Raw genomic sequence first — 22741 nt, 5'->3', positions numbered from 1 at the left:
TAAGGATGCGCATCAAGCAACATCTCCAGGTGCTCCTTTGAGAACCAGGGCAAAAAAGTTATGTGCACCCCTGCCTATTATGCTCATTTTCAGGCTGATATTTATATGTTGTCCCTCTACTGTGACATGTTTTCATACTTTAATGTTCACAAAGTGCTTTATTTTTCTCATACTGCCTCTGCTGCAGCACCTCTTTTCACCCTCTGTCTGAAACCAGAACCCAGTCTGCTCTGGTTAGCTGGCAAGCTCTGTTGTGATTGGCCAACCTCTTAGAGATGTCCCTCCCCTTAGCCTCTCACGTACAATGTGTTGGAGCGCCAGCCAATAGAAGCATGAGTGTTACGTAGTTAGTCACTATGTTACGGAAGTAAACAAAGGAGTCCTATGGAGGCCTTTCAGGCAGGGTGAGTGTGTGGGAGAGAAACTCCCTCTGGCGCGAATTTTAGCTTTTGCAGACAATTTACATGCACAAAAACCTATATCAAACAGTTCAGGAAAGGGAGAACCCTAAATAACATAATAAGGCCCCTTTAAAAAGAGGACTTTACACAAGCTATGGGCGAGCCTCTGATTGAACTAAAAGCAAATGAAAAACCGAGGGTAAAGTTAAAAAATACCATGGAATGATGACAATTTGTTAAAAAAAAAAGTAATTGGACGTCATGTCAGGCCAGGACGAAGGAAGCAGTTTTGAGGAGAGAGGAGAACATACTGTTTTCATTTTATTTATAAGTAAGTTCTATCTTCAGATTTTCGAACAGGACAGGCTGTTTTCATTTTACTCTGATAATGATCCTTTAACATCTCACTGTCTGCACGTCCTGCCTCCTCCAGCACGTGGTATTCTTTGTGCTGCGCGCCATCGACTGGATCGTTCCTGATGTCCCGGGATCCCTTAAGCTGAAGATCAAGAGGGAGCGCTACCTGGCCAAGCAGGCTCTGGCCGAAAATCAGGAGGCTCTGCTGGTGAGTCGTGGCCGAGGGGCCGCCCCCGCCTCTCCAGGCAGCTCCAGCCCAGGTCAGTAGAACATGGGACACACAAACACACACACACACGCACACGCGCGCGCACGCACGCACGCACACACACACACACGCACACACACACACACAATGCAGCACATACTCATTCATACAGCAAGAGTCTCTTGCTCTGTGTTTGTAAGAGAAAGCTAATCCTCAAATGTTTTGATGAGGGTGTACTTCATATATAAGAGAATTTGAGTGTTTGAGTTCAATTATATGCAGAGATAATAGTAGTAAAAGTAATATATCAAACAAATATATCAAGGTTTTCCTAACTTTTATAATTTATTCTGAATAAACACATATAATGTCCTTGTTATTGTTAATAATACACACTTCCTTGTGCTGTTTCTATTTATAGTAACACTCACTTAGTTTCCTTATTAGCTTTTTGATATCTGAACAACATATCACAATCACAATATACATGTTTGATGTCACGCAGTTCCTTGTTGTCTCATTCAGTCTCACCCAGGTGATCAATGAAACAAGAGTTCACAGGTTACATAGATTGTAAAACCTGGTTCTTATTTCTTATGTTTTCATAAATAAATTCCAGATTTTAAGACTTTTTAAAAGCTCACCCACTCGCACACACACAAAACTCAAAGGAGCATTTACAAAGCACCCGCGGCTTGACTTACTGGCATAAACTTGCAACACTGCACGCAACATGATAATCAATGGTAATTTCTGTGGGACCAGAGCCAGATAATGTCAGATGAATTTAATTACTTCCAAAGACCTCTCAAGGGCTGTTTGCATTGTTTACAATATCCTCTTTTAACACTTCTGTTAATGTTTAACCTCAAAACAGCAGTAACACAAAAAGGGATTCATTCAAGCAGGAACTAAACAGTAATACGTTTCCACATTTTCCACACGAGGAACACAGCCTTTACATTGACTTTTTGTCCGTTAAGAATACAGTCACATACACAGATTGTATTGTCATCTGTGTGTGTGTGTGTGTGTGTGTGTGTGTGTGTGTGTGTGTGTGTGTGTGTGTGTGTGTGTGTGTGTGTGTGTGTGTGTGTGTGTGTGTGTGTGTGTGTGTGTGTGCGTCCCTGTGCTCTGACCCATGCTGTTGTCATGTGCCTCATGTAGTGAATGTTGCTGGATGAGAAGGTGAGTATACACGTAAGTAAATGGAATTCTGAAGAACAATGGCATTATTTAAATAATTACAGTGGAATGTTAAGATGGATAAAAGTTTTTAACACGTTAAGTTGAGTAATTCATAAAAACCTAAATAATTTCTTTTTTATATGTTCTTTAATCTCAGATCATTTCTGAGTTTCTTCACGAATGTATGACTTTGTAATGTCAGAGAATGTTCAAGTTTTTATTATAAGTATTATTTTGTTATCATTATGGCTTGACCGCATGTCTTCTTATCCTACACTTGAACTTGGCTTGTATCGATGTACTGACTGAAACTGAGAATGTGTCATTATTTGATTATTTGTAGGCTAACCCTAAAAAAGAAGTTTGCTTTACAGGTGCATTTTTAACATTGCACTGAGCTAAGCTAGCAGTTATGCTATGCTAAGCTAATCGCCTCCAGACTCGAACTCCATACTTAACACAGACATGAGATTGAAATAAATATTATTGTGTCATTCTCAGACAGAAAATAAATCACCATATTTACCAATTACTTTAAAACTAAACTAATTTAAACGATATCACTTATTGCCCAGTCCCTCAATATAAAATAAGTAGCAGCCCGCTGTGATTTAGTAGCATGTTGCAACGATTAGGTTTCTGCTTTTTTTGTATAAGTCTATCAGACAGAACTAATTTCTCTCTTCCGTCTCTCTGCTCCTTCCCCGTTTCCTCCCTGTCCAAAACAAACTATACTGCACTGCACCCCTGAAGGAAGCGACGCGTCCTTTGGAAACATGAGTTAGGTCTACCATGTGGGAAACCAGTGGTTGGAGGGGATATTGGAGTAATTGAAGACACTTGTTCCCATCTGGGATAACAAGAGTGAACTTTTTCCCTGAGTGGAATACTGTCTCTGCACTGGAATGTTACTTTTTTCTTCACCAATGTGTTTACCGTTGCACAAAAATGATGATTAGCTGGTGTGTAACGGAGGCTGAACTAACCCTAAAGTACGTTTTCAGGTCAACTCACTAAAATTGTAAGACTTGTATTCATACTAGGTGTATACAAAAAATGAAATACCGATACATACTTGTACTTAGGTTATGACCCTGCAGTGACTGGGCCCTAGCCTGAGCAGACCCTATGAGAATGGAACTAAAAAAGCGTTATTTGCTGAATCCTTCACCCATCTCTGTTTTTTGTCATGACAGAAATTAAAAAATACTGTCTAATGAAATGAAAATGAAAAGCAGCCAGTGCTGTGATTAGTTGTGTTTTTAGTAGCTAACCAAAGTTGCAGCATGAATTGTTGATGCTATATGAAGTTGTCTTGGGTCCAGTTAAAAAATCACTAACACCTACATGCAGCAATGTGTGTCACAGGTGTAGAGCCAATAATAACACATGGATGTTCTATGTTTTTTTATGAAATTCAAGAGTAGTCAAAGGTCAACAATAGAGATCAGTTGAACACTGCTGCTCAGCCTGCTGTTAAGTTTCTTTTTAAAGGGGCACTCCTGTGACTTAAGTGAAGTTGGTGCAATGAAGCAAATACTGACAGAGTCCTGGTGGGGATCAAACTTCAAAAAACGCTGGCTGCATAGAAACTCTCATAAAATTATCATGATCTTTTAAGCAATAATACTGCATAACTGACCTTTTTGGCATTATATTAACCTGTAGTATCAAAAATACTCATTGAGGATATTATAAAAAACAAATATTTACAGATTGATTAGCCCCTCGCTGCTTAAAAATAAGATCTCAAACCCAATGAAATCATCAACGTTATTTCCTCAGACTTCACAAATTCTGATTAAATGTTAAAATTCAGGGGTGCCCCTTTAAGTTCATTTTGGTTGTTTTGTTATGTGCACACTACCTTTTATCCCTTAAGATAATACTGTAAGAGGGCAAAAAACAAATCTTTTTCCCAGTTTTTTTTTAGACTCTGATTGTAAACTGTTATTAACAAACATTATCTGTTGTCTTCGATCTGATGAAGAACTCATGCAAATATCTAGACCTTGATGATACAATGCAATGTAAATACACGTATACGGTACATGTTTGCTGTCTTCGGAAGATGAGCATGTTTGTTTTTTCTACTTGAACGTTCTTCAGAGTTGCATTGGGAGAATTTGCTACTGTAACACACTGTAAAAAGGAGTGGAATAGTACCTCGATGTAGGAAATATTTTGTGTGTTAGCTGTTTTGCATTTAGGACCTTTTAGACCAAAATAAATGTAGTTTGATGAATGCATATGCCTCCTCAGCGTGGGATTCTGAAAAGAATGCTGATGTGTCAGCTGTTCTCACTTTGCTGTAGGGAGGAACTAAATGTCAAAGCTGAACCATCTCGACTATTTTTTCTCCCAAACAGCCATCCAAAGAGACCTGCAGACAGGTAAAGAGGACGCTGATTTATTAGGAGTCAGACACAGACAGGTGTTCGCTGAGGATTTCTCTCTTCCTCTCTCTCCTCCCCTCACTAACTACACCAATAGCTGTAGCCTCGGGCAACTCCTGACTTTAAATTTTAGCTTCCCTCCTCTCATCCTCCTCACCCTTTCTTCACCCTATCCTGCACGCTCTCGTCTTTCTATCAATTTTTTTACCCTTATTTTCTTTAATACACACTCTCTCTTTCCCTCCCTTTTCTTCTCTCTCACCTTGTGATTGTTATGATTGCTGTGCGTTCCTCTGCCAGGGCCTGCAGGAAGAGTGAGTTAGTACTTGTCAGCGAGCGCAGGTATGCACTGTGGACACCGGCTGCTGGGGCAAGGAGGAAGACGCTTGTATGCAGGGGCTGCAGAGCAAGGCTCCAGATCAGCCACAAGGTAATGATGCAGCAAACGACACACTTCAATACGGCCAGAAAAAAGCACAAAAACTAGTTCTTAAAATCATTGTCTATATTTCTGATGAAAGATTGATCTTTTTTTTTAGATGTTAATATATTCTGTAGAGCTAACTGATATGTTACAAAATCATGCACATCACAATGTGTAGAATATATGCAGTCACATAGAAGACTCAAACATAGGCAATGCAATTTATTGTAATGAAATTTAAGGATTTTATCTGGATTAAATTCCACTAAAGATAACAATCCATTTGCAGATTTAAGGAGATAAACATTAGCAACAAAACAGTATATGATACCAGGATGAAAATACTTTATTGTCAGCAAGGGGCATTTTCAGCTTGGGCAACAGTAAATCAAAACTTTGTAACAAAAAAGAAAATATATATTAATACTTACGCATGAAAAAAAATCAATAAAATAAACAACGACTTTAGTTAAACAAAAAAAGGTTAAAATACACGACTGTGGCGTTTAGATACTACTTAGGACCCCAAAGCAGAGACTGACACAAGTTAAGTTTCAAGGTGTTTTAAAAAAGAAAGCTAGGCTAAGGCAGATAGGGAGCTGGCTGGTTGCAGAAATTTCCAAAACAAAGCAGAAGGAAAACATCCCAGGCAAAAACTCAAAAAGTTGCTCAAAAACTGCAATGTGAACAAAACTAGGCTTGGGCTGCAGAGAGTCACTCTGGATTGTCGAACAGCATTTAATTCTCTGGCAGAGTAGTGAGGTGAGGGCCAGGCTCTTAAAGAGAGGGTTGATTAGGTGAGTGGGAACAGGTGTGCCTCATCTGCAGCCAGGAGAATACCAGCAACGCCCCCCTGTCACACACCAGCCCTGCAGAGAAGGAGAAACAGAGTAGTGAGGGGTAAAAAGAGCAAACAACAGGAAAAAACACAACAACCAAAAAAAAACATGCTGAAACCTAACACGACACCGACATAATGTCACTAAATAAAGTATGCAGAGGTCTATGAAAACATTCGCCAATTTTGAGCTTTTCTGTTGAAAACTGCTGACCAAGTAAAAAATGACAGACAAATACTGTTGACATTGTTGAAATACAAATATGTGTTGCTTTAAGGCTTACTGGCGACTCAAAGGGGGAAAAGCTGTTAGGTAAGCTAGTCAACACTCTCCTGTAGTGTGTTCTATAGGTGTGTGTGCGTGTACATGGTCTGCAAAGGCTACAAATCCTAATGTTCCCTCCAGAGGGAATTTCTGTCCCACACATTCCACCTCCTGAAACGCCTAGTGACATCACTACGTAATACCTGCGCTTCTATTGGCTATCGCTCCAACTCATTGTACGTGATAGGCTAAGGGACGGGACATCTCTAAGCAGTTGACCAAACACAACAGAGCCAGTCAGCTAACCAATCAGAGCAGACTGGGCTCTGGTTTCGGACAGAGGGTGAAAAGAGGTGCTGCAGCACAGACAGTATGAGACAAATAAAGAGCTTTTTGAACATTAAAGCATGGAAANCTTTAAAGAGTGGAACATGCCTGGTCCCGCCCGGGGTGTTCTTCTACGGCTAGTGTCCAGCCAGCTGCAGGTATCAGTAATTTGACCCGCCATCGGGGGGCCTCCTGCCCCGGTCCATTGTTCCGTGCTTGGCGGTCGGTTCATCAGAGCCTGCGGGTGCCTGGAGGGCGGACAAAGAGTTATGCGGGCGTAATGCCTGGAGCGCATATATGCTTGTCTTAAGAAGGGACATTTGCCTGGTTCCCGCCGGTGTTCTTCTACGGCTAGTGTCCAGCCAGCTGCGGTATCAGTAATTGACCCGCCCATCGGAGGCTCCTCCCACGTGGTCATGTCCAGTGCTCTTGGCGGTCGGTTCATCCAAAACTGCGGGTGCTCTGGAAGCGGACAAAAGATATGTATATTTGCCTGAATATGGAAATAAACAGACGAATGGATATTTGCAGGCATGACGGAAGTGTTTTTTCCAGGCTTTTGGAAAATAACAAATGTGTTTTTTGCAGTACAGTTACCTAGCTCATTTTACAGTATGATGTTGTGCAGTACATTAATTGAAGCCCAATTTAACGATATGGACAAACAGGGCGAATGGGATGCTGCCATGTCCACTGGTCTCCGGAGGAAATAAGGAGGAGTTGACAGGGACCTGCCCTGTGCTTATGACAAAATGCGGGGTGTGATTAAGAGGGAGAAGGCTCGGCTGTTTCTGCAGCCTCTGGCTTCTACCTTCTCTCCCCACCCCATACCAAGGGAGAAAGAGGAAGAGAAGAAGAGAGAGAGGAGAAGAGAGAAGAGAGAGAAGAGAGAGAATGAGAGAGACGATAGAGAGGGAGAAGAAGAGAGAGGGGAGAAGAAGTGGAGAGAGGCACAGAGAGAGGAGAAGAGAGAGAGGAACCTTGTATCTATTTAATAAAGTTGTAAAAAATAAGTAAGAAAATCATTCCAATGTGTACTATAGGACCAGTAAAAAGTTTAAAAGGGGAGGAGTTAGTAGCCATAAAAAAAAGAAGAATGCTAACTTAGGTAAACATTAACGGATAAGAATAAGACAAGTTTAAATGATTTGTTGTGATCATTATTCTTAAAGATGTTTGGATTATTGAAAAGTTATACAGCTCCCGTTCATCTGAGTGTTGAGAAGCTGTACCATAAATTCATGTTGTGCTCAAAAGTAGGGCTGCTCTGATTATGGCCAAAAATTCATAATCTCGGATTATTTGGGTCCAATATTAATATCACGTGATTATTAAAAAACGATTAAACCATTTACTTTGAAAACATAATTAAAAATATAATTTTGAAAATATGTTTTTAACAGTTGATCTACCTGAACGTGTAAGTATAATTCACTGGAAAAACCTATTTAATTAAAATATTAAATATCGTTTATTTCGATTATGTTTGTTTTCTTTAAATCCGGTTGCAAAGCCAAAATCGTAATTGCGATTAAAATACGATTAATTGAGCAGCCCTAGCTCAAAGTGCACCATTTAACTGCATTTAACTTCGACATTTAAAAAAAATCTTCCCCCGGACCCCCCTATAGGATGTGACGTCCACCACCAAATAAAGCAGGTTAAAATAATTAAATTGCATACATTTTATTTTAGTAAACACTGAAAACGGGTCTCACAGACCCAAACAGCACACAAAGGTTAAAGGTAGCATATAATAATGTTAAAATGTGTTAATATATACACTGCAAAAAAACTAAAAAGAGGAGTAAAAGTAGCTCACGACTTGTTTTATTTTTTGAAAGTAGCTCTCATCCTAAAAAAGGTTGGAGACCCCTGTTATAGAACGATACATTTGACAATTTTAAGCTTGGCCTACCATTTTATTGGAGCGATGAGGAACAGGTGGGGCTTGAAAAGGCCCACCTGTTCAAAGTGGGGAATGACAGAAAAAGTTTGAGAACCACTGCCTTAGCCTATCACGAACAATGTGTTGGAGAGCTAGTCAAAAAGAGCGAGTGTTACATTACGACATCATGTCACTATGTTATGGAAGTAAACAAATGGCGTGTGGAGGCAGGGGGGGGGAAGTGTGTTTTAGAGAACTTTGGGACTTTAGCCTTTGCAGACCACCTACATGAATTAAAACCTCAAAAACAGCCTACGGGAAAGGGAAAACCCCCAAAAGTATAATAGGGCCCCTTTTAAAGACAGTTGAGTTCACTTTAAGACTAAAGATCTTAGGTACCAGCTGTATTGAGTCCTTAGTGAAAAAGGACAATAGGTTGCACAGCATAGCATAGAGCATACAGCATGTTTACTGCCTCTGGTGTTATTGATTATCCTTTTGTAGTTGCTAGGGCAACAAGTTACTGCTGGTCTATTTCAATACATTTTTATTATTTAAGCAGCATTAAATGTCACCTTGGGTGTACTGTACTAGTGCCGTTTCCATGGTTTCTGAGAACCATTAACTCCTTGTGTGTATTGTTTTCTCTGCGCACAACAATACAGAACTGCGTCACTTACAGATCTTCATTAGAGAGAAGGGCGAGGGAAAGGTAAAGGTACATTAAGTCGCAACAGGGCAACACAGTGGGGGGCAAAAGCTGACTGTGGAAAAATACTGTGTACTGACTAGAAGAGAGTGATGTTTCAAATTGATCACTGACGCAGTACTGCAAATGGTGCATGGCCTACTACTAATGTATTAACAACATATACTAGACTCATGGTCAGTGGAAATTGTCCTCACATAATGACTCAGCAAGGGTAGATACATCAAAATAAACACTGTCAGATAGAGAGGAAGGATTTAAGTTAAGTTGTGTCTCTTTGAGAAGTTCAAAGAAACAGATTGGGAGGATATTAAATGACAAAGAAAAAAATGCATTCATCAGCTGTGCCTGGAGGAACTGAAGGACAGTTGAATCAATGCTATATACTGATGATTCGTTCATTCTTAAATTTTTGGCCAGGGGAAAAAATGAAAACGCATTTGACTACAAAAGCTTTTTAATGAGTTATAACTATGAAACACCAGGCACTGCAAAGCGAGTCTCCTAATTTCTAAAAAAAAGAAACAGTTCCCCTCTGAAATCCCACAGTTCCCTCCAGAGGGAGTTTCTCTCCCACACACTCCCTCCCCCCACTGCCTGAAACGCCACCATTATAGTCCTTTGTTTACTCCTGTAATATAGTGACATCACTATGTCATACTTGTTCTTCTATTGGCTAGTGCTCCAACACATTGTAGGTGATAGGCTAAGGGGCAGGCCATCTTTAAGTGGTTAAATCACAACAGAGCCAGCCAGCCAATCAGAGCAGACTGGGCACTGGTTTCAGACAGAGGGTGAAAAGAGGTGCTGCAGCAGTATGAGAAAAATAAAGCACTTTTTTGAACATGTCACCATAGAGGCACAAAATACTAATACGAACCTGACAATTAGCATAATAGGGCCCCTTTAAGAAAAAATTAAGAACACTTGCCGATTCAAAAAATCAGTCGAATCAATCAAATTCATCTTTAACTTTTTTTTCGATATAATCAACCTTAATAAACATCCCTAATCATCGCTACACCCCTAATGTTGAGCGTATTCAGTTGTCAGGAGAAAACTGTCCCATTATGCTGTATTTGATGCATAATACTTAGAATTATCCAGACAGCAAACTGTATTTCTACCCAGTAATACCATGATATGCCATGCTTTCCCTCTTTTGCTCTGCTCTCCAGTTTTTCAGTTCGTAATGCAATTTTAATACCTCCCTCCTATGACTCATCTCCCTGTCTCCCTGTCAGCTGCTCTTATTTCTCCCCACTCTAATTACATCTAGCTGTGTTTTGACTGCAGCAAAGCTGTCCACTTTAAAAGGAGGTTTGGAGAAAAACTATTTTGTGGTGCAAGTGGACGTTGTCAAATAAGAGGATTTTAAGGCGTGAACAACCTCTGTCTAGTGATGCAGGAAATAAAGCTAAGAGGCGAGGAGCTTCTCCTCTAACCCTGTTAATAATGAATGTTAATTGTGTGTGCTGTTCATCTGGAAACCAATTAAATGAAATGTGCCAAACAGCTTGATTTAGATGAGAAACAAAAACAAAAAACATCAATTAGAATATTCCCCCCCACACGTTTTATATCCTGCATAATGAGCGTCAAAGAGAAAGCTAGAATTGTATTCTCCCATTCTCCGCCTCTGACTGACTATTACATTATTTATGAAGTGGGGATGTGCGCTGTGCTGCATGTCCTGATTCCCTCTGCTGAAATGCAGCTGCTGCCTGCACGCTGCGTATATTACGGTATTTTACAGCTATCTGGCAGAGGAGCTTGACGGACGCAGAGATATAAGAGGGAGAGGAGAAGGAAAGAACAGATTTCTGCAAATCCACACTTTAGCAGCTGATTTTCACTACATCAAAGGTACAGTATCTTTTCTCGCTTGAGTATCTTTCTTGAAAGCATGTGTGTATCTGGGATTTACTTCAGTAATAAGCTCTTCAACAGTGCGATTTCATGTAAATGCTCAGCATACAGTATGTGACCGCCCACAGGACCTTTTGCCATCCTCCTCATCATGCTGAGGAAGGGAGACAGAGAGGTCCTCCTGGATCTGCACTCTGAGAGTGAAGCCCAAACCACAGATGGATATGGGAGTGTGCACAACGGGAGCTATATCCCGCCTAGATGGGTAAGCAGAATTGTACTTTTCCCCCCCATAACACTGCGGTCTGTTTTCCTTTTATCTAGGCATCACACAGATTGAAAAGAGGCTATGGACCCTGCTATCTCGCTCATCCCTTCACACCTCACTGACTTCTCTGACATGTTGCAGTGTATCTGAAATACACAGGATTACAAACTGTAGATCACTAGGGAAAAAAGGTCTTGTGAAACTCAACATTTGCTTTAAACTATCCAATTATACTGTTAAAAGCTCAGGGTTATCTTGCTGGATTATTGCAAAGTGAAGGCTGCTGAGTAATGGCACGGGGTCTTATAGGTCAAATCTAATAAAGAGCTAATTAACTGTCCATATACAGAAGAAAGGTTTTGCAAGCAGAACAGTGAGTAGATTTTTTTATTTAATTATTTGCAAGCACTTTTTATTTTAATAACTGTTTGGATGCGTTTAGCTTTCAGCTGCAGCTGCTGACGATGATGATGATCCCATTTATATGCACTGTAATACAAAAAGTGACCAGTCGGTTCCACAGCTGGGGAATTACTTCAGAGATGGCAAAACCAAAATTGGTAGGTGAATCAGGGTCTCACATTGAATTAGTTGTCACAGGCTCAATGATGGATGACCAAGTCAGACCTGCGTTTATCCTTTTTATCTGGGTTCAGACTTCGTACTCGTGTGGGAGATTCGCTCGCGGAAGAAACGGCGAGGAAAAGGGAAGAGCGAGGTGACGGGTGAGGAGGGGGACGCAGCGCCCCCCAATGAGAGCAGCCGGTCTGAACGCAGGAAGGCTCAGCTGGCTCAATGGAGGGAGAAGTTTGTTCAGAATCTGGAGAGTGCTGGATTAGTCATGGAAAAGGTGCTGTAAATCTGATTATTGCTTTTAATCTTAATTCATTTTTACCCATATTTTTGTTCTGAATGAGATGATTCTCATTCAAATGTTCTCTGTTTTGTTTAGGAGGAAACATCGAATGAAAAGAAAACCATCCACTTCCTTAAACTTAGCGCTCCTTGGGATGTGTTGGTGTATTTCGCTGAGGAACTCTGTCTCAGAGCTCCACTGCAGGTTAGTGCTGCTTGTTTATCAATTAGGTTTAATTTGAAGATATAAAACTTAAGATTTGTGTCTTGTTTGTCAGTTCACAACAATGATTAGATAGAGTGCTTTCAAATGTGTTCAGACCATCAAGATGCGTTATCGTTCCACTTATACTGATCAATGTAAAATGTGTAAACATGTACAAGATAAATAACCATGGAATTTGTACAGAAATGATTGGTTCTCAGACTACTGACTTGAAATTGATTTCTAAACTTTGCAGCATGCTGTGGTTTGGACTGTTGGATGGCTTGTCAAAAGAATATGGTCACAATCCCATCAGCCTCAGCAAAACATGTGCATGTTTAGTGCTTAGTACTGGACATTAGAAAGCTAACAAGCTAGGCTGATACACAAGTACTCTTCGATGAAGCTCACTATGTACGCTATGTACTTTGATTGATGAGAAGTCAAAAATCGAACCCTTTTGTTGTAAAATTAACCCTAAAAACATACTGTTGGCTTCTATTCGACAACATTAGGCTGTTATTACTATGTAAAAACAGTTTATCCTAATCCGCCGCTGTTCCCACCCCATCCGCTTTCTTGTGAAGAGTGCAACAAATAAGTTGGAGAAAATTCACACTTAACCTTTTGCCTATTATGAGTTTATTATTAGACTCACCATCCGGGTGTTTCGTATTCAAAGTGACGTATTGCGAGTGTACAGTAGTTAAGGAAAAACTCAAATTGACACACAGCCTACAATCGCAAACAAACATATATACATGGTATACATATTTAACTTAAACATCAACATGGCATCATTGAATCAAACTTTCATTCAGCGAGCATGTTAGTTTGTTGAATTTAGCTCAAAGCTACATACAGTAGCTGCTTGCATGGATCATGAACTCTTCGTGTTGCTTTTACATCGAACACCAGTTTCTAATGTATCTGGAAGAGTCTGCCTTTCCTGAGCAGGATTCAAATTGGTATCTACATTTCTTTTAAAACTCTGCGATCTTTATCAGTCAAATTAACTTACTTTTAACCACCAGTGACCACATGTGTCACCAAATAACTGAAATGCAGCAACAACAAAAAAGTAAGATGAAATGTTTTTCATACAGAATGTGTTTGGCTTTTAGGCTCAGCAAAACCTGGACCTCAACACATCTGCTCGGGTAATGAAGAGACTATGCATACCTAACATGATGATGGAGTCAGTGCCAAACAGGCCGCTGGACTATTACACATGTGCCTTTCGCAAGTCAAAGATGAACAGGTGAGTTCTAATCATCCATGGTTGATAACAGGATCGGTATGTCAAAGTTTATTTTGGCTAAATGACTGTCTCTCTTCTTCAGGTTTCTTGGCTGTGACAACCATGACACCTACTTCACGAACACGCAGAGACACCGTGTTGTGAGTATCAGGAATTCCTCTTCAGTGCACGAAATCAGTGAAATTGTTCTCTCATGAAAGGAGAATATATGTATTATTTTTAGGTGTATGAGATTCTTGCCAGAACGGTGTACGGCAAAAGGAAGAGGGCTGAGGTTGGAGTGGACAGACTTGTGAATGAAGGCGTGTACACAGCGGCTTTCCCCCTGCACGAGGTCAGAAATGATTGATCTGCTCTTTAATCGGATGGAACACTTCTGCTGCCTGTCCTCTACAATACGCATGTTTCTTTTCCCACAGGGCTCCTTCAAGCTTCCAAAGTATGAGATTCGTCCTGACGAGCTGAACCAGAGGCAGATTCTTCATCACTACTGGAGCCGCTGGTGCAAATGGTACAAGTACCAGCCACTGGACCACATCAGAGAGTACTTTGGAGAGAAGATTGCACTTTACTTTGCCTGGCTGGGTAAATATAACATGGATTACTTTGCCTTGAGATTTGAAGTTTATTGTGGAAAACATGTACAGTATAAGCATTTTCAAGAGCTTTCAGTTGGATCTCATGGTCTTCATCCGGAGATGGAGTTTTCTATCTTGTTCAAAGAGGGTTCAGCAATCCTACAACAGTGTGTAGGATGTAATAGCGTCTAGCAACAAGGTTGTAGATTGTGACCAACTGAATAATACCCCTACCTTTCCTACTAGAGAACTACAGTGGCCTTAATTAGACAATTTGTAGACAGGGTTTACTCATTCTAAGCTGACAACAACATAATGATTATTAGTTTCAGGTGATTCCCTCAAAATCCTAACCTTTTTAATCTGAGGATAATATTTAATTTTGTAGCAAAACCTCACTCTTAAAGACTGGGAGCTTATTTGATACAGCTTTTTAAATCTGTAATAAATCATAAGCAAAACATTGTAATATACTGTTTAAGACAGTAGTCCATGCTACAGCCAGGGAATCTTTGTGTTTCACGCACCTGCCTGGTAAATAAATGTTGGATAAATCACATGTAAAATGTGGGCATTTGGCATAAGAAATCAAATATCTGAATAATTAAGGGATGGACATGGACATCATTAGATACATGTGTGTTTCTACCCCGAGATTTGAATCTGCTCCAAAATGTTAAGGATTCGTCCATGGCTCATAGTTCACCCTTCCACATAGTTTCCCAAAAAATATGGCCTGTATTTTTGTTGTAATCCCGCTGAAAAACAAGCAAAACAAACCGAAAAACATGACCGAATTAGCGGGAATAGTACAACTATCATCCTCATCATTAGAAGTTTTCTTCTGCGAAGCCATTCCGACCTCTTCATCAAAAGACATTCCAGCATCAAACAGCAAATCCCTGCATCAGCTGGGAGCCTCACCCTAATGGATCTTCATGTCTCTGCAGGTTTCTACACAGCCTGGCTGCTGCCGGCCGCAGTGGTCGGGACCCTGGTCTTTGTGTCTGGAGTCATGTCCATGGGTACCAACACACCAGCGTGAGTCCACACACCCCACAGGAAATACATGTTTCGTTGCATTACATACATGTGAATCTGGACTGTTGAGTGTAGCATTATGTTGATTTAGTTGATGTATTAAGTCGGTCAAATCTTAGAGGGGAATTTCACCAGTTTTACAGTCATTGATGTACAATGTAGTATGAGATTGTGATAGTATTGAATTAGTATCAGAAATGATGTTTCTGCTGGATCAACTGAGCATTCTGACGCTTCATTAAAGTAAGAGTATTGCTATTTTTGTGAAAGATCTTACACAATATTGCCTCTACATGTTAACATTTGACTTCTTAAGCAGTGAAACAAACCATGGCTCACTTCAGTAAAGTCAGGGGTTTTAATTCTGATGTATATTGATATGTTACTGACATTTTCTTCGTCTCTGTATCAATTAGTTCACAAATGTAGCTTGTGTTATGTTTTACAATGACACAGATACAAAATAATAAAAATGTCAATTGTTGCATCATAAAAGTGTTGACTCAACAGATTGTACATCAGTGGCCGTATATGTTTGAGGTCTCACTCCGCTCACTCTCGGTCAGATTGACTGTCTCTTTGAAAGAACTGGCTTAAGAGAGTCTTGGAAATTAGCGAAATTCAATGTGTCATTCTTGTGCAAACATTTAATTGTCAGTTATTTGATATAAAACATTGTTTGGGTGATTTTCGAGGAATTAACCTGATGTAACCATTTTGTGACATATCGTATAAGTACTGGGTGAAGTGAGGTTGCCAGATTTGTTAGCATCTTGCCTGGACAGGTTAGCATTGAAAGTTAGCTAGGGCTCTTTCGACTGGATTAGATTTTGGAACGTTGCAGAAAATAAGGAGAAAACACATTTTGTCCAGCAGTATAATTTCCACATATTACCATTCCTTCTATAATAGTTACAGAGTAAATGCCATCGCCAGAAGTAAAAAGCTACGATGGCTTTAAACAAACTAAATCACACTCACATGGCTGAGCATCACTGATCATCTGAAGTCCGACTCTTATATTTTCACTTTTATACCACCATTTTATGTTGAATTGAAGCTTCAGACTTTTACAAGTGGGGTATCTTATGACATACTTATGTCGAAAACACAGCATTAACATTCTGAAAATCCACCAGAACTGTAAAATTGTTCCTACGCTATTATATTTTCCTATTTCCACATTATGTAAAGCAAGCACAGTTTGAGATACAAATAAACCTAAGCATCAACGCATAGTCTGTTCTGCATGAAAACAAACTCCATAGTTGTTCAAACCACATGAGGTTTGTTTGGCCCAATTTATTATTTGTATTTAACAGCACAGAAAGCTCTACTCTCCATACAAAGAATTATAGTCACTCCTTTTCTTCGAGTGTTGTACCCTAATATTGCCTAAACAATTGTGTCGTGTTTACCATTCCCTTTCTGTTGGTTTTAGTGACAGAAAATCCATCCTGCTATAAAGAAACAAGTGAGGTTAGAGTAAACGGAAGACAAGTCAATATCTCAGGAAAGGAAACAACCCAACGTCTCAGATTCATGATGTTCATTAGTTCACACTTTAGATTAAAGCCATTGATTCGTGGAGAACGGATGGAGAGCTCTAGGCAGCTGCAACAAACTGCCGCTATCTCATTTGATAATGGACAATTAGTGCAGAATAATCCTCCCATTACATAAATGTGGAAGATAGACGTCTCTCAGTGGGTCCAAGATGTATTCCTGCAGCATCATAGTTGCAGTGAGTCACTGATTAACTGCAATGAAGGTGCGGTAGCTTGTGAATGATTTTAACACCTTCCATCTGTTCTATTTTCTCACTCAATAAATATTCCCTGGCTTTATGTGAATGCAAAATACACTACAGTTAATTCACCTTATCCGTGACAATGATAACTACAGTTTCTGCCAAATGTGCTTGGGCACCTGATACATCAAAATATGAAAGGCTAGTTTGAAAGCTTTAAAATGTGTTTGGTCATTAGTAACTAATCCATATGTATGTGTCTGTCAACAGTAAGGACATCTGTACCAGCGGAGCGAGTTATCTCATGTGTCCTCTGTGTAACACATGCAAGGCCTGGAACATGTCTGATATCTGCACCATGGCCAAGGTAATAAAAAACATTTTCACTAAACCAGTTTTATTTATTTTTTAACCATAATGCAAAATGTATGACGTTATTCTGCATTGCAGTTGGGCTACCTATTTGACCACCCAGGAACCGTCCTCTTCAGTGTCTTCATGTCCTTCTGGGCTGTAACCTTCCTGGAGTACTGGAAGAGAAAGATGGCCACCCTGGCCCATCACTGGGACTGCATGGACTTTCATGAAGAAGAGGTCTCCCAATCCTTCCTTTCTTTCTTGACCAAACTGTTCTCATACACTTATTGTCTCTTGATTAAACATATAGTTTCTGAATTGGCCAGCAAAGAGTGTGTCCATTGATGCTGGTGTCATCACTGTGTCCCTCAGGAGCGTCCTCGTCCAGAGTTTGCAGCCATGGCCCCGACGATGGAGCCAAACCCAGTGACCGGAGTGAAGGAGCCGTACTTCCCAGAGAAGACCAGGCTCGCCCGTGTGTTCACCGGCTCCATGGTGATCATCATGATGGTGAGACACTGTTCAAACCTGTTCGTTCTGTCTATTTTAGCAGCATTTGCAGTTACATTATATTATATATTTATTGTATTTGTTTTTGCTGGTATCAGTTGAAAATGCATACATCTCAGATTGGCTGCTCAATGTAACTCACTGAAGAATACAGTGAAGTTTCTTTGATTAACGGGTCCCTATTATGCTTATTTTATTTGTTCTTTCCGATGGTGTGTTATATTGTTTTTTGTGCATGTAAGTAATTAAAAGCTAAAATCCCAAAGTTCCCCTCTCTCTAACATAGTGACATCACCATGTAACACTTGCACTTCTATTGGGGAGCGCTCCAACACATTGTACGTGACAGGCTAAGTGGCGGCACTTCTCTAAGCGGTTTACCAATCACAACAGAGCCGCCAGCTAACCAATCAGAGCAGACTGGGTTCTGGTTTCAGACAGGGTGAAAAAAGGTGCTGCAGCACAGGCAGTATGAGAAAAAGAAATAGCTTTTTTGAACATTAAAGCATGTACACATGTCACAGTAGAGGAACAAAATACAAATATGAACCTGGACATTAGCATAATATTTCCTTTTTAATTACACCACTTGTTTTCTATGGATATAATCACATATGATATCAACATATTTTCATTTTCCTAATCTTGCAAACATTGTAATTATTCTTAGTTTCAGTAAAGAGGTCAGTAGAGCTCTGCTCTATGTGAGCTTTTCATGTTTTGATCCTGAAGAGAAAGAGAGGGGGGGTTCTGTGTATTATTCCAGTGAATCCTGACAGTTAACAGTGGAAACTGAACCTCTCTCTAATAATGAAACCAGGTCATTGGCCCACAGGGCTGGGTCTGATCTGATAATCTCACCTGTACACTTTATGCTCAGTCTCAGGATTTACTTGTTCCTGGGACAATACGTTATGATCAGTTTCTCCTGACAAAGATGACGGAGCTGGACAATTGAAAATGGCACAAGGCAGACTGAATAGAACAGTATCTACGATCACTTACCGGTACCTGGGAAGCAAACAAAGAGCAGTGACTGAGAAAAAAGTTGTTCCAACCAAGTGACTTTTTTATTCAGTTGAAAAATAAATTCAACCAACTATAGAAATTACTATGGATTTTGCTGGTTATTATTATTATTTAGCAAATAAGGTGGGGTAAACTGCATACATTTAGTCCACCTCCTAAACATCAAGAAAAACTACTTCTACTACTACTACTACTCTGAGATGTTAAGAGTATTTATTCTCCACAAACTGTGATGTTTTACACCCTGTCTTCCTGTGTCTCCCCTCTCAGCTGTGCGTGGTGATGATCTTCCTGGTGACGGTGGTCATGTGCCGCGGGATCATCAGCTTGATGATGTTCCGCACTGGGAGCCCCGTCCTGCGTACAGAGGTACATCAAAGCAGCAGAGAGCATATACAGTGTGTATATGGACATTATAATCTCTGCCATCTGTCTGTTCAAAGCTAATATCTTATACTACGACATTTTGTGTCTCTAGTCATTCACAATCTGAAAAAAATCTGTTTTATTGAACATTTTATAGCATCATTCAACTAGGCTCCAAACAACCCTCACCACCTTTGTTGTACAAGTGAACCAGATGATCTGTAAATTAATTCCATAAGACATTTTTGATCCACTAAAATTACACATGAGACAATACAAATCCCTATTTGTTTATTTTTGCAACAATATCAACCGTAAGGGAGCCTTAAGGGACAATTGAGTGGGATTTGTTGAAATAACTGTTTTTAATAATAGACAGTATAATGACGAGTACATGATTACACTACAGGTGTACATCAGCTCCTTCTACTCTCTCTACCGTCTGAACTTGTATGTGTGTGTTCATACTTAACATACAAGTGTGTGTTCTCCTCCTCAGGCAGGAACCATAGCGAACATCTGCAGCAGTATAGTGAGTCTGGGCCTCATCCTGCTGATGGGCCGGGTCTACACTGCATTAGCAGAGCAGCTCACTAAATGGGGTAAGAATCAATACTGCCTTAATGCTATATATTGATATCAGCCTCTCACTGGATCTCCACTAACTAAACGATGAGACTCCTTAAAGACGAGGTGATGTCTTTAATTTGATCCCAGCTTCCAGGGTAAGAATAATCTTTTATTGTGGGCGACGACTTTGCTGAGTGGGAGTGTGCAACTGTAACACAGAGCACTCAGCTGTAAAACACAGTGTCTCTTTTTCTGACATTATTAGGTGTCTTGTTTAGTTACGGCATCATATGGTTGCATATGATGGAGCGCTGAACCATAGATGGACAAATAAAGTCATAGTTATAAGAACTATGCTAGTAGGTTTAAAAAGAAACCAGTAATAACATTTCCATTTTAGGCTCTAGAAACAGCAAACTATTTTTATCCTCTTACTCATAAAGACTTATGAACAGCAGCTAAATTATTCTTTACAACCCGTTAAAGTTATGGCTTTCTGGGATGGTCTCAACTAGCCCAGAAAGCCTCAATATATAGAGTATCTAACATTAACTCCTATGTATCTTCAATAGATGGTGATGATTTTTCATGTCTTAGCTGCTACTTTTACTTTAGCTAGTTGGCTAACAGCTAAGCACAACCAAGTAAATAGTTTACCACTGTCAGAACCATTGTTTAACTTGTTAGCATGCAAACCCTGTATGACATGCAAAATAGCACTATCAAACTCAGGAATGAATGAAAGTAGGTACTTCATTTAAACCAAACCAAAGAACATTACAAATTGAAATGTTGACTTATGATAGGACAAATAAAAATAAGAGGGGGCGGAGCTTATGCCGGCTCATGCGGGACCTGGCAGATACTGTCTAAAATGCTGCTGCGATGAAACGCAAGGATTATTAGATCAAGGATTATTTCAGAAACAGTGGAGCTCAAAGGCTCCATACTGGATACACCGGGGACACATATTTATGTATAAAATACATCAAAAAGTGCATTTTGCATGATAGGTCCCCTTTGATACATTGACGAGGCATTATATTCCTAGGAGCATTTTTTCCATAATGCAATGGCAGCATTTTACATGTACCTACATACCGTTGTTTTTCACCCGCCATTACTTGAACTGTCTGAATGCAGTGAACTAAAATTGTTAAAGTTCAGCTTTAAAATGGAATGTGGGAACAATCATTTATTAAATGATTCTGACACCACATTAACACAGTACTAATGTTCTTCCTTCCTATGTTAACAAATGCAAAACACAATAATACAGTATATGGGGTTGTTATTTGGCCCATGCTACATCTTTCCATCAAGTTCCGGTCTAGTAATTTTCTGTACTTTTTCTGACAGACAAACATTCAGTTTCCTCAAAAAGAACATGAACATGTGTGTATGTGTGTAGCTAAAAGGAGTTTCTGAAAAATACAAACATCAATATGTAAAGCCAAAGAAGACTGTGGAAGGACAGACACAATGACATAGACAAGCGGAATTCGATTTCGTCGATGCAGGTGCTTCTTTCACCTCGGTGAAACCACAGCGCTATTTGTCATAGTTGGCAGCAGTTTGTCACACTGAAAGTGTGTTTGCATGAAAGCGCCATTCACAGCGTCATCTGTGTCTTGATTCATCAAATGATCTTCTCACACTCTTTCGGAAAGATTGCTTTGTATAAGAGTTTGATTCTGACCAAATCAATGTCTATGTTTACACAGGTGCAGAGGGAGTAGTTCTCTTTGTTTTTGTTTTTATCATGCCGATCACTGCCACATAGTGGAAAGTACAAGTACCATAAAACAAGTTTGAGTCAATGACAAACTCCAAACTTAATCAAAACACATCTCACACGCACACGCACACACACACACACACACACACACACACACACACACACACACACACACACACACACACACACACACACACACACACACACGCATCTCAGGCAGCATCTCTCAGCTTAAAAGTTTCAGCAGCCCCTTTCATGTTCACACTGGTACTTTGTTCAAACTCAGCTTACTGTTTGAGGTTTGAATTAGCCTCTCTCTAAGTGGTGCGGTGCGTGTGTGTGTGGTGTGTGTGGTGTGTGTGTGTGTGTGTTGGTGTTTGTGTGTGTGTGTGTGCGTAGAGTCCCGTCGTAGAGAGATCGAATTTTCACAAGTCAAGGCCGGGTTTCCGGTCTGTCGAACAGAGCCCTAAGTGCGCTCCCCGCGTGAGAATAGATTTTCTCTAACTTTCGTACGGCCTATCGTGGAACCGAATCCATCCTTTGTAAACATCTAACATGTATTTAGTACCTCGGTCTTAGTGTGTGGTCCACACCTTTGGAGAAAAATCACAAATGGACCTGCTATTATTTTTTTCACTGTTGAATAAAAACTAGGCTCTCGTTACGGCCTCCCTTTTTCAAGTTTTTATATTGACAACGGTAGTTCTAGTTCCAACGTCGTAGCGCATCTCTATAATTTGACGTATAAAATACTTGTTGATATAGTCTTTCATATTATAGCCTAATAGCTGAGTTTGGCGGAGTTCCTGCAACGTAAACGTAAAACAGTGAATATACAAGCATTTTTACATAGATGTAATATTGGGTACGCCTTCTATTAATGTAATCGGTTTCGAAAACTGTGATACTACAACAAGAACCAGTCCAATCGTGTGTCAACCGGACTTATATATCCACTTCTATCGACTATACACCCACTCCTCGGCGAACTTCGAGCTCTTCTCGCCGCTGCTCTTCACAAACTCGCGCTGTCGACCAACTTTAGTTTTTCATCTCGCGCGGACAACACGGGGCGGACGAGGCGACGCGCCAACTCGTCAGTCACATGGTCTTGACACACCGTTTTCTCCTTTTTTTCTGGTGTCCGGTTTGCACTTTACGCACAACGCGGAGCCCACTCCACCATTCTACACCACTTCGGTTTTTGCCACACACCAGTAAGTGTTGACACACGGAATCACCTTCTTTGTAATCACAGTTTTTCGAAACGATTACCATTAATAAAGGCGTACCCAATATCTTCAATCTATAAAAATCACACTGTTTTGTACGTTCTGCAGAAC

The 22741-nt window shown here is 40.1% G+C and overlaps 1 long non-coding RNA gene across 1 annotated transcript; it reads left to right on the top strand.

The window, feature by feature from the left end:
- Nucleotides 1-838: 838 nt before the first annotated feature.
- On the top strand, nucleotides 839-4399 carry LOC104951621 (uncharacterized). Its single transcript, XR_799038.1, has 2 exons — nucleotides 839-1018; nucleotides 2908-4399. It is a non-coding gene; the product is annotated as an uncharacterized lncRNA (long non-coding RNA).
- The last annotated feature ends 18342 nt before the right edge of the window (nucleotides 4400-22741 follow it).

The sequence above is a fragment of the Notothenia coriiceps genome, unplaced genomic scaffold, assembly GCF_000735185.1.
Source record: "Notothenia coriiceps isolate Sejong01 unplaced genomic scaffold, NC01 NC01_scaffold00019000, whole genome shotgun sequence".
NCBI lineage: Eukaryota > Metazoa > Chordata > Actinopteri > Perciformes > Nototheniidae > Notothenia > Notothenia coriiceps.
This window is presented reverse-complemented; position numbering and strand designations above follow the sequence as displayed.